The 11,199-nt window shown below is 43.8% G+C and overlaps 1 long non-coding RNA gene across 1 annotated transcript in view; it reads left to right on the top strand.

Annotated features, from left to right (window-relative positions):
- Nucleotides 1-2,904: 2,904 nt before the first annotated feature.
- The window catches only part of LOC133236702 (uncharacterized), a 50,699-nt gene continuing 42,404 nt past the window's right edge, over nt 2,905-11,199 (top strand). Inside the window, exons 1-2 of the long non-coding RNA XR_009732991.1 lie at nt 2,905-2,987; nt 5,716-5,821. This is a non-coding gene — a long non-coding RNA (uncharacterized LOC133236702). The remainder of the gene's footprint in view (nt 2,988-5,715; nt 5,822-11,199) is intronic.

The following is an 11,199-nucleotide window of genomic DNA, read 5'->3' as shown; positions in this document are numbered from 1 at the left end:
TGGGATGAATGTGGAAAGGGCTTTTGTGAACACAGGCAGGTCCTTAGGCCAGTTCAGTAAAACTCTGTGTTTGTGAACTCTTTCAATAACCCTGGTGTGAAGACCACCAAGTTCTTGGATATGTTCAAATTTAATATATACTGCCAAATTTCCCTGCAAGGTATTTTTGGCTAATTTCTACTTCCACCCACTGTGTATAGGCATTCCCATCACCCTATCTGCTTGTCAACATTTGATATCATCAGACTTTGAAATTTTTGCCCACTTAATACGTGAGAAATGTTATTTCATGGATTTTGCTTCACATTTTCCAAATTATTGATAAGCTTGGGTTTCAATATTTGTTGGCTATTTGTGTTTCTACTTCGACCAATTGTCTTTTATTACCTTTCTTCATTTTTTTCCTTTTGGTCACACTGAGTGGCATATGGGATCTTAGTTCCCCCACCAGGGATCGAACCTCACCCCCTGCATTGGAAACACAACCACTGGACTTCCAGGGAAATCCCATTTTTCCTCATTCTTTGATATTATATTTTTAAATGTAATTTTGCAGTTCCTTATATGTATATCTATTCTATATGCTATTCCTTTTTCATATGTTTCAAGTACTGTATTCTAGTTTGTCACTGTCTTATAACTTCAGTTATAGTCCTTGTCATCATCATTATCATCTTTTTAATACAGTTAATAATAACCATATAGTTAAAGTATATTGAGTGCTTACCTTGGAGGAAGGCATGGCAACCCACTCCAGTATTCTTGCCTGGAGAATCCCATGGACAGAGGAACCTGGCAGGCTACAGTCCATGGGGTCATAAAGAGCTGGACACAACTGAGCGGCTAACACACACACACACACACACACACACACGCCCCTTGTGCCAGGTATACTTAGGTACTGTAGGGGTATTACCTAATTTAATTCTCACAACAGCCCTCTGAAATTGATGGTTGTTATATACCCCACTTTATAGACAAAAACTGAGCTATAGAAAGGCCTAAGGAAATTGACCAAGGTTGTTCAGCCAGTAAGTGGCAGAGACAGAATCAGCACCAAGGCCGTCTCTCTCCGAGCACTCATGCTTAATCACTGTACTGTCTCATATGACTTCACCTCAAATACAATATAAATAGTATTACAATCTTCAAGTAGCTTCATTTTGTTATAGTATAAGTGGTGTTGAGTGTTGTAGTTAAAAACTGCTGTCCACTTCATTTTGAAAATTGACACGAAGTTCCCACAATGGGTTACATACTATGCTAGACTTGTGAATTAAGTAAAGAAAGAAAAAAGACAGTGTCCCACTCTCTGAGAGTTTATAGTGGTGTGGAAGATAGACAACAGCATTGCAGTACTGCGTGATAAGCATTGTAATAGGATTCAGCCAAAAGCACAGACATAACTCATAGCAGGGGTCCCTAACATGCAATAACCACTTGTATGAATGATTTGGGGCTTCCCTGGTAGCTCAACAGTAAAGAATCCACTTGCCAATGCAGGAAATGCATTGACACATAGGTTCGATCCCTGGATCAGGAAGATTCTCTGGAGAAGGAAATGGCAAGTCACTCCAAGTATTCTTGCCTGGAGAATCCCATGGACAGAGGAGGCTGGTGGGCTATAGTCCATAGTATTGCAAAGAGTCGGACACCACTGAAGCGACTTAGTACACACACATGAATGATTCATATGGAATCTGCAGTCAATAAAACTGCCTCATCTCTATCATGTGTGCCAAACTTCCCTTATCTTACATATTAGTTGGGACCTAAATGTTCTAATTAAGCTTGTTTATCTGCTTGTTGAGATCTTTTTGGACTCTCCTTCGCCCATGGAAAGTTTTAGCTCGTGTCTCCATCAATTGCCATTTACAGTTGCTTAGTATGTTATTGCGGACAAGGTGATGGCACCCCACTCCAGTACTCTTGCCTGGAAAACCCCATGGATGGAGGAGCCTGGTAGGCTACAGTCCATGCGGTCGCTAAGAGTCGGACACGACTGAGCGACTTCACTTTCACTTTTCACTTTCATGCGTTGGAGAAGGAAATGGCAACCCACTCCAGTGTTCTTGCCTGGAGAATCCCAGGGACGGGGGAGCCTGGTGAGCTGCCGTCTCTGGGGTCGCACAGAGTCGGACATGACTGAAGCGACGCAGCAGCAGCAGCAGCAGTATGTTATTGACATCCTTATTCAAGTCATTTACCCATGAAACATTGACAAGAGCGCTAGGATAGGTTTTTCAGACAACTCTGGGGACAGCAACCAGGCCACTGCTCAGCACTGAGAAGACAGGTCACCAGTGTTCCATGTCCTTCTAGAACACAGAGGGTTGTAGGGGTGGGGTGGGGGGACAGAGCAAGGTGGTGACCCACCTGACAAGCAACTGGGGCAGCAGTCGTGGGGGTGGCATCAGTGGTGGTCACTGCTTCTGCTTTTCTCTTTCCTTTTTTTTTTTACATACCCCACCAATTCTGTGTCATCCCTTTAAGAAATATAATGGAGCTTTAAGTTTTTGGCTGAGCTGAAAATGACAAGATTTACACTAAAACTGCCAGCCCCTCAGTTTATCCCTCTTTTAAATGGAAAAACTAATGCTGGACACTAAATGAAATCTTTTAAATTCCTTAATGTGTTTTGGAGAGAAGAAAGATTAAGGAATGCATGAGATTATTTTCGTTTTTAAATATTTGTGCTACCATCAGAAAAAAAAATGCATCGAGCAGTAAAGCCACTTGAGATTTCATAGCAGGGCAAGCGTTGTTTTATCTGGATTCTTCCTATTGTGTCATTCCAGATCGGTTATTTTTAAGCACACAAGCACAAATATTTATTTCTTGGCTGCTCATTTTTGGTCTCACCTCAGTTGCTATTTTAGCAATTGCCCTATAAACGGACAGTGCTGTGATCTCACAGAGGGCTGGAAAAGGGAGAGGAGAAAGGGAAGAGGCGAGCATGATGACATGACCGGGAGGAGCGCGGAGCCGTGAGTGCTGGCAGCCCGCGGAAGCCAACAGGAAAGCAGGCGGTGAAGATGCTGCCCCAGGGGTGGGGATGGGCTCTTTGCCGTTTATGGGAGAGCTAGGTTCTTTTGAATCACAAGAAGTGAGGCTGGGGGACATTGACCACAATGGTGAACAAACAAGGAGCAAGTCCCTCTCTTCTCTATTAAGCCCTCACAGAAGAGGTAAACATGCAAGGAACGGTAAAGCAGAGACGGAGTTTGCAGAGCAGGGCCAGAATCACAGGGCCAAGGAGGGAAGGGTGTATTTCACGGAGAGAGAGTAGCTTAATAATTGACTCAGTGACGGAGCGCACTAGGATGAAGTCCTAGCCATTTATTATGAATACACTTATAAGTATGGTCAGAATCAGGATGGTAATTAAGGCAAGTAGGGGAGGACATAGACTTTTCCTTGGAAGGAAAATATTATTCGTTTCTCTATGAAAATGTTTATTTCTACAGTCTCGTGTCCATGGGGTTGGTCATTTATGCCATGAACAGTATTCATCGGCTCACGTATTTATGTAGTACACGTCAGGATGTACCATCTAGGTTTATGGTGTGCTGCCTGGGGACTGTCTGCAGCAAAGGGGGCTCATTTAAAGTTGAGTTTTCCACGTGGTAGCAGCAAATTTGTCTGAAGCCTGGCAGTGTTGCTTTGTTTTCACCGTGGCCCATTCCCTGTTATCACAAGGGGTGTGTTGTGTGTGTGGAGGGGGCTGGGGGGAGATTGATTTAAAAATATTAAAAAATAGAAACACTACTTCATCCCTGCTACTTAATCCATTTTTGCAATCTCTCGGGAAATTGGAGAGAGGGAAGGAAGTCTGTCTCTCTTTAGGCCCTGATTATATAAGGTGAGGTTAGTTTTCCCATCTGGTGCATGGAATCCACCTCATGGCTTTCCAGTCATACTTTTCTGCCCCGCTTAAGTCTATTTGCGTCTCGCTAAGCACACAGAACAGGGTGTAGCTTAGAATAGAAAAAAGGAGATGGGAAGGTTAAAAAGAGGAAAAAATATGTGGAGGACAAAGAGGGACATAGAGAGTAATTTGTTTCTAAGCTCACTTTTCAGAATGAGTCCAACCTACTAAGGTCCAGTCATGCATTCAGGCATTTACCATTTATTGAACATTTACAGGCCAGGTATAGCAGGATACAAAGTCTCAAGACAACAAGGCATATGAAGACAAAACATGGCCCTTACCCTCAAGAAGCTTTCTGTCCAGTAGAGAAGCTGTGCGAGTGAAATAAGCCGCAGTGCAATACATCAAGAGCTCTGTAGAGACATGCACAGGGCTCTGTGGGAGAAGAGAGAAAGGGTTCAAAACCTCACTAGAAGTCTGGAAGGCTTCCTGGAGGAAGTGGTGCCATTAGCTGGTTGAAAACAAAGGAAAGAAGATTTGGAGTAGAGAGACAAGCATCTTTTAAATCATAGGGGCAGAAACTAATTCAGTACATTGGAGCATAGGAGAAGAGACAGAACAAGAAAGAGAAGAAGGTGGGACTGTCAGAAAGTGAAGGGTATGGAATTTCCCCCTATTTGCAGGCTACTAAGTTAGCCGGGTACCATTTCATGGATGCTGGCAGGTGACACACAACTCCCAGGTGAGAGGCAAAGGACTTCACTCTCAATGGTTTAGCAAACATCACGGGCTGCTGCGGCTGCTAAGTCGCTTCAGTCGTGTCCGACTCTGTGCGACCCCATGGACTGCAGCCCACCAGGCTTCTCCATCCCTGGGATTCTCCAGGCAAGAACACTGGAGTGGGTTGCCATTTTCTTCTCCAATGCATGAAAGTGGAAAGTGAAAGTGAAGTCGCTCAGTTGTGTCTGACTCTTAGTGACCCCACGGACTGCAGCCTACCAGGCTCCTCCATCCATGGGATTTTCCAGGCAAAAGTACTGGAGTGGGGTGCCATTGCCTTCTCCCATCAGCCTATTTACACTGGTTTTCCTTCCCCTCCGTGTCCCACTCGGCTGATATGATAACCTAGATGGATGCTACCCATTCAGTGGGTTTGCATGGCGGCTGAGAAAGTCAAAGCCAAGGACACAGCACTGTTTATGGAAGCAGTCAACCATCAAGGGAGTGAGCAGTGACACAGTAGTCACACTGTGGGTACCTTATGTGACCAGCTCCAGGGACTGCTCCGGGTCAGGAGATGGGAGGCTCTTGCAGTCTGGCACCCTCAGCAAGAGGGGAGAGACACTTATTGCCCCTGGTGGACAGTCTCCCAACAGCGGCTAGAGAGTTAAGCAGGGGCTACACCAGTAAGGGAACCTTAGGCAACACTAAGGAATTTGAACTTCGAAAGCATGAGGAGCCACTGAAGACTTGACCAGAGAACTGTGATGATGATAACTACAATTTGAAAAGATTACTCTCATAACTGTGTACTGAAAAGATTAGACAGATAGCTGAGAGAACGCAGAAAATCAAGTTAGGAGGCAATTCCAGCTTACTATGTGTGCAGTTAACTGCCCAAAGTCAAGGTGCTAGAGACAGAGCTGGGGAAAGTTTGCAAGTCCAAGGACATTACAGAAGGTAAGATCTAAAGCTTTTTTGTGGGTTTAATAAAAAGAAGAAATTGCAGGGAAAATGTGAGAGGTGATATTACCAATAGCTTACTCTGTGTCCTACGTTATATTAGCATTTTACATGTATTAACTTACTTAATCTCATATACTGTTCGTATCCTTATTTTGCAGATGAGAAAACACGTGGGAAACCTAGAAGGTGGCTTTCCGGTTACCCGATCAGGCAGCTGACGGGGTGGTGCTGTCCTCAATGAGATGACCTCCGAGGCGCAGCTATGTAAGTGCGAGGGTGAGGCGTTTGGTTTTGGCTGCTGTTACAAACAGAAGGTCTGTGTCCCCTCCAAATTCACATGTTGACGCTATCATCCCCAATGTGATGGTATTTAGAGATGGGACCTATGGGATGCGATTAGGGTTACATGAGGTCAAGAGGCTGTGATGAGATCAGTGCTCTTAAAAGAAAAGGGAGACACAGAAATCTCTCTCTCTCTTTCTCTAAACACACACACACACACACACACACGCACCAAGTTAAGGCCATGAGAGCTCAAAGCAAGAAGTACGGCACCATATATGGATGTGAGAGTTGGACCATAAAGAAAGCTGAGCACCAAAGAATTGATGCTTTTGAACTGTGGTGTTGGAGAAGACTTTTGAGAGTCCCTTGGACTGCAAGGAGATCAAACCAGTCAATCCTAAAGGAAATGAACCCTGAATACTCATTGGAAGGACTGATGCTGAAGCTCCAATAATTTGGCCCCCTGATGCAAAGAACTGACTCATTGGACAAGACCCTGATGCTGGGAAAGATTGAAGGTGGGAGGAGAAGGGGATGACAGAGGATGAGATGCTTGGATGGCATCCCCGACTCGATGGACATGAGTTTGAGTAAGCTCCAGCAGTTGGTGATGGACAGGGAGGCCTGGCGTGCTGCAGTCCATGGGGTCGCAAAGAGTCGGATGCGACTGAGCAACTGACCTGAACTGAACTGAACCAGCCAGGAAGAGGGCCCTTACTAGGAACTCAAGCAGGTGGCACTTGGATCTTAGACTTTCCAGCCTGCAGAACTGTGAGAAACAAATTCCTGTTGCTTATGCCACCCATTCTGTGGTGTTTTGTTATGGCGGCCTGAGCACACTAAGACAGCCCAGGTGAGTATGAGGTATCTGAGGAACATCTTACTCATGCTTTCTAGCAGATATTTCAGGTCTTTGTTGGAGATATAGATATAGAGGCAGTCACTGAGTGGGTGGTGAGTTTGAATGTAATCCTGAAAAGTATAAAGAATGAGAGGAGCAAAGGGCCATGGAATGGAGCTGTGAAGAGTGCCTACATTTTGGGGTCAGGCAGAGGAAGAAAGCCTCCAAAAGACAGAAGAGGAGTAGTTGGAGTGGTAGAAAGGACAGACGAGAAGGAGAAGGCTCAGGAACCAAGGAAGAGGGAATTTCACCAAGACGGGAGAGGGCTTAGCCGTGACTTGACCACAGGTTGGGTAGTAAAAGCACCATGCCCACTGAGCAAAGCAATTCATAGGTAATTTTTGGCTGTAAAGGCTTCCCTGGTGGCTCAGAGGGTAAAGCATCTGCCTGCAATGCAGGAGACCTGGGTTTGACCCCTGGGTTGGGAAGATACCCTGGAGAAGGAAATGGCAACCCACTCCAGTATTCTTGCCTGGAGAATCCCATGGATAGAGAAGCCTGGTAGGCTACAGTCCATGGGGTCGCAAAGAGCCAGACATGACTGAATGACTTCACTTTCCTTTTCCTTTCCTTTTGGCTGTAAAGAGAGTAGGGTAAGACAGTAGACAAGTAGGGAATCATTGAAATTTGAATTATAGGTAAAGTTGAAATACCATTTGTTAAGTGAGGAAGTTACCTCAATGAAAAAGACTGTTCAGTCTGAGTTGGTTGATGGAATATGTCAAGCAGAAGTGGCAACAAAATGGAATTTTTTTTCCTAAAAAACGTTTCCGTATCTCTTTTAAAGAGAATACAGTTGACTTTTAAGAAGGTCCTAGCAAGAATATGCTTTCCTCTTGCATAGATTGGAAAACACAATGGGCACAAGTCCCAGCTATTCCACTGTGTTTCAGAGTCTGGACTCTGGTCTCGCATTCCTGTGCTTTGTTCTGCAATTAAAATTGAACACGAGGGGTTAAGAGAAGAGATTTGGCTATCTTGTTGGTTTTGCTGAAACAGACTGCTGTTCGTAAAAGTGCTGCTGCTAAGTCGCTTCAGTCGTGTCCGACTCTGTGCGACCCCATAGACGGCAGCCCACCAGGCTCCCCCGCCCCTGGGATTCTCCAGGCAAGAGCACTGGAGTGGGTTGCCGTTCCCTTCTCCTGTAAAAGTGCTGGGAGTCTTTAAAGATAGCAGAGAGCAGCAACAGGCCAAAAAGATCGTGTGATGGAGACCTTTAATCTTTCGCTGCAGTTAATTAACAGCCTAAAGGTAAAAATAAAGGAGAAAAGAAATGCTAAAAACAGAAAGAAAGAAAACATGGGCGTAGGGTCAAACAGTATACTTGTTGTAAAGGAGACGATTATTATAATTAATGGTGATCCATATGGATAATGTCAATTTGTGAAAGCTGTGTGCTGTTTCTATTTTTTTTCTCCTCCTGCAAATCTCTGCTAACTCAGCTACTCCTTTCTTCTGCTCTGTGAAACCTGGTCACTATGTTGTCTTTATATTTATGGTGTGGGTTTTCGTAGGGGATTCTAGATTGCTAGATATATAGCTATGCTAAGTTGTTCTACAGTAGGGGATTCTAGATGGCTAGATATATAGCTATGCTAAGTTGTTCTACAGTAGGCAAATATCCCCAAATGATAAACAGGGGCTGGATAATGTTCTTAGTTGAATGTAATTCAAAATGTAACTAAATTCATGGTCACCCATGATCAAAGTGAAGTAACATCCTTCCATCTAAAGATGGACTTCCCCAAATATTGACTATTGCTTACTATCTAGTCAATTGAAGAATTACTGAGACTTTAAGGTGGAAGGGCTTTCAGAAATCACATTTTCTCACTTATTTTTACACAGTAGAAAATTGAGGCCTCTATAAGTTAAATCATATCTCCAATAGGATGGTGATATTCAATACTGGATTGGTGATATCCAAAATTGGATGTATCCAATAAATTAAATCACCAACAGGATGGCGGCAGGCTCTAAATTAGCACAGAGGTTTTCTGGTAACTTTATTGTTACTCATTGCATGTGGTATACATGTGAATTGTTATTTTGTTGTTGTTTAGCTGCTAAGTCGTGTTGGACTCTTTTGTGACCCCATAGACTGCAGCACACCAGGCTTCCCTGTCCTTCACCATCTCCCAGAGCTTGCTCAAACTCATGTCCATTGAGTCAGTGATGCCATCCAACCATCTCATCCTCTGTCGTCCCCTTCTCCTCCTGCCTTCAGTCTTTCCCAGCATCAGGGTCTTTTCCAATTAGTCAGTTCTTCGCATCAGGTGGCCAAAGTACTAGAGCTTCAGCTTCAGCAGCAGTCCTTCCAATGAATATTCAGGGTTCATTTCCTTTAGGGTTGGCTTGTTTGATCTCCTTAAATATGTTATTATGTGTTCAGACACATTTGAATATATTTTTAAAAACTGCTCTCTTTTATACATTTAGGTGTTTTTTTCATTCACAGACATTAATTCAAAGACCTATTAAACTTCTACTTATATATCCTTAGACAACAAAATTTTGTTATTTGTAGAGTATCACACTAAAGTTTTGAGGACCTTAACTCTTTTATCTTTCTAAATCCTGCCTTTCAAAAGCTTCTTTGGTAACCTTTCACTATGGTGATGAAGGGAACAACCTGGTTAGCTTGACATAAGCCCAATTTCTCTTTGAGAATCCTGCCCAAGGAGGGCAGGGTGGTCTCTGAACTGTCAAGAGGTGAACAGGAAGCAAAAAACACACAGAGGAGGAGAGCTGGAGAAACTACAGGGCTTTAGCAGTGATCTCTCTAGTGCCTGCGTGGTCTTTTCTGGAGCCCTTTGTCTCCTTGAATACTCACCTTTGAAACCTGCTCTCAATTGCTGCTTATAAAAATAGTAGTTATGTCACAGATGCATGTCATTCTCTCTAACATCAAACGGACAGCTCATGTTCTTTGTTGGCATTGTTTCCCGAGGCTGAAGAACAGCCTCCCTTTAGCAGGCGTGGGCTCATTAGTCATAAGTCTCCATCTTTAGTTTTCATTTCTTATTTCCATCAGAACTTGTGGCATCAATGGTCAAATCATTTATTTTCATGAATGTTTACATTTGCTACTGATTTTTCCATTTGTCTTTGAAAAAAGCACTGTCAAAAGTTTGGATGGCATGTTCCTGTTTAGCTGCTTCTGAACTCGGTGCTTATGTTTAAGTCGTTCAGTCGTGTCCGACTCTTTGCCACACTTTGGACCCTAGCCCACCAGGCTACTCGGTCCATGGGATTTTTTGGGCAAAGAATACCAGAGTGGGTTGCCATTTCCTCCTCCAGGGGACCTTCCCAACCCAGGGGTCGAACCTGCACCCTCTGTGTATTAACTCTGTGGCTATAGCCAAGTCCCCTGACTTCTCAGAGTCTTATTTTTCCCCTCTGTAAAATTAGAAATGTTACGCCTGACCTGCTTCTCCAATAAGGTGAAGTGGGAGGGTTCTTGTCATTTTTTGCTAAGTATGATAAGCAGAATGCAGAGTTGCACCCAGAATTTCCCACCCCTGATATACGTACCCTGTGTAACCCTCTCTCCTTGAGTGTGGGTGACATCTGTGAATATGATGAGGTTTTACTCCTGTGAAGTTTTTTTTTTTTAAGTTCTATTTCAGCTTTATTCTTTTCAATTAGAAAATAATCACTCTTTGTGATGAGTAAACACTTTTTAAAAGCTACAGTAAGAATGTAGACTTTAGCTCTCATACTAACCAGTATGAAGGATCTCTCTCCCTGTCCCCAAGTTGTTTCTTTTTTTTCTTTTTATCTTCCTTTAAAAAGTATTTTTATTTTTTAAATTAATTTTTGTTGTAGTGTAGTTGCTTTGGCTTTCCCAGTAGCTCAACTGTAAAGAATTCGCCTGCAACACAGGAACTAGAGGAGACTGGGGTTCAATCCCTGGGTGGGGAAGATCCCCTGGAGGAGGGCATGGCAACCCACTCTAGTATTCTTGCCCAGAGAATCCCATGGACAGAAGAGCCTGGAGGGCTACAGAGCATGAGCTTGCAGAGTCAGACATGACTGCAGTGACTTAGCACACACAGATGCTTTACGATGTTGTGTTAGTTTCAACCATAGAGCGAAATGAATCAGCCATACATATGTATATATTACCTCCCTTTCGAACTTGCTTCCCATTCAGATCACCACAGTGCTTTAAGCAGAGTTGTTAATGCAAAGGGAGATTTTCCTGGGTGGACTTAACCTAAGCCAGTGAACTCTTAAAAGAGAGCTGAGGCCTCCCTGAAGGAAAATATGTGAGATACCCTGATGGTCCTGAAGAAGCAAGCAGTCTGACTGTGAACTTCCCATGATGGATGGACCTGTGGACACGGCAAGAACTTGAGTGCTGCCTCTAAGAGCTGAGAATGGCTCCCAGCAGACAGCTAGCAAGAAATCAGGGGCCCCAGACACACAGCTGCAATTGTGCTAGTGTGTGCCT

The sequence above is a fragment of the Bos javanicus genome, chromosome 23 (genome assembly GCF_032452875.1).
Source record: "Bos javanicus breed banteng chromosome 23, ARS-OSU_banteng_1.0, whole genome shotgun sequence".
Classification (NCBI taxonomy): domain Eukaryota; kingdom Metazoa; phylum Chordata; class Mammalia; order Artiodactyla; family Bovidae; genus Bos; species Bos javanicus.
Note: the sequence above shows the minus strand (reverse complement) of the source record. Positions and strands in the feature narration are given on the sequence as shown.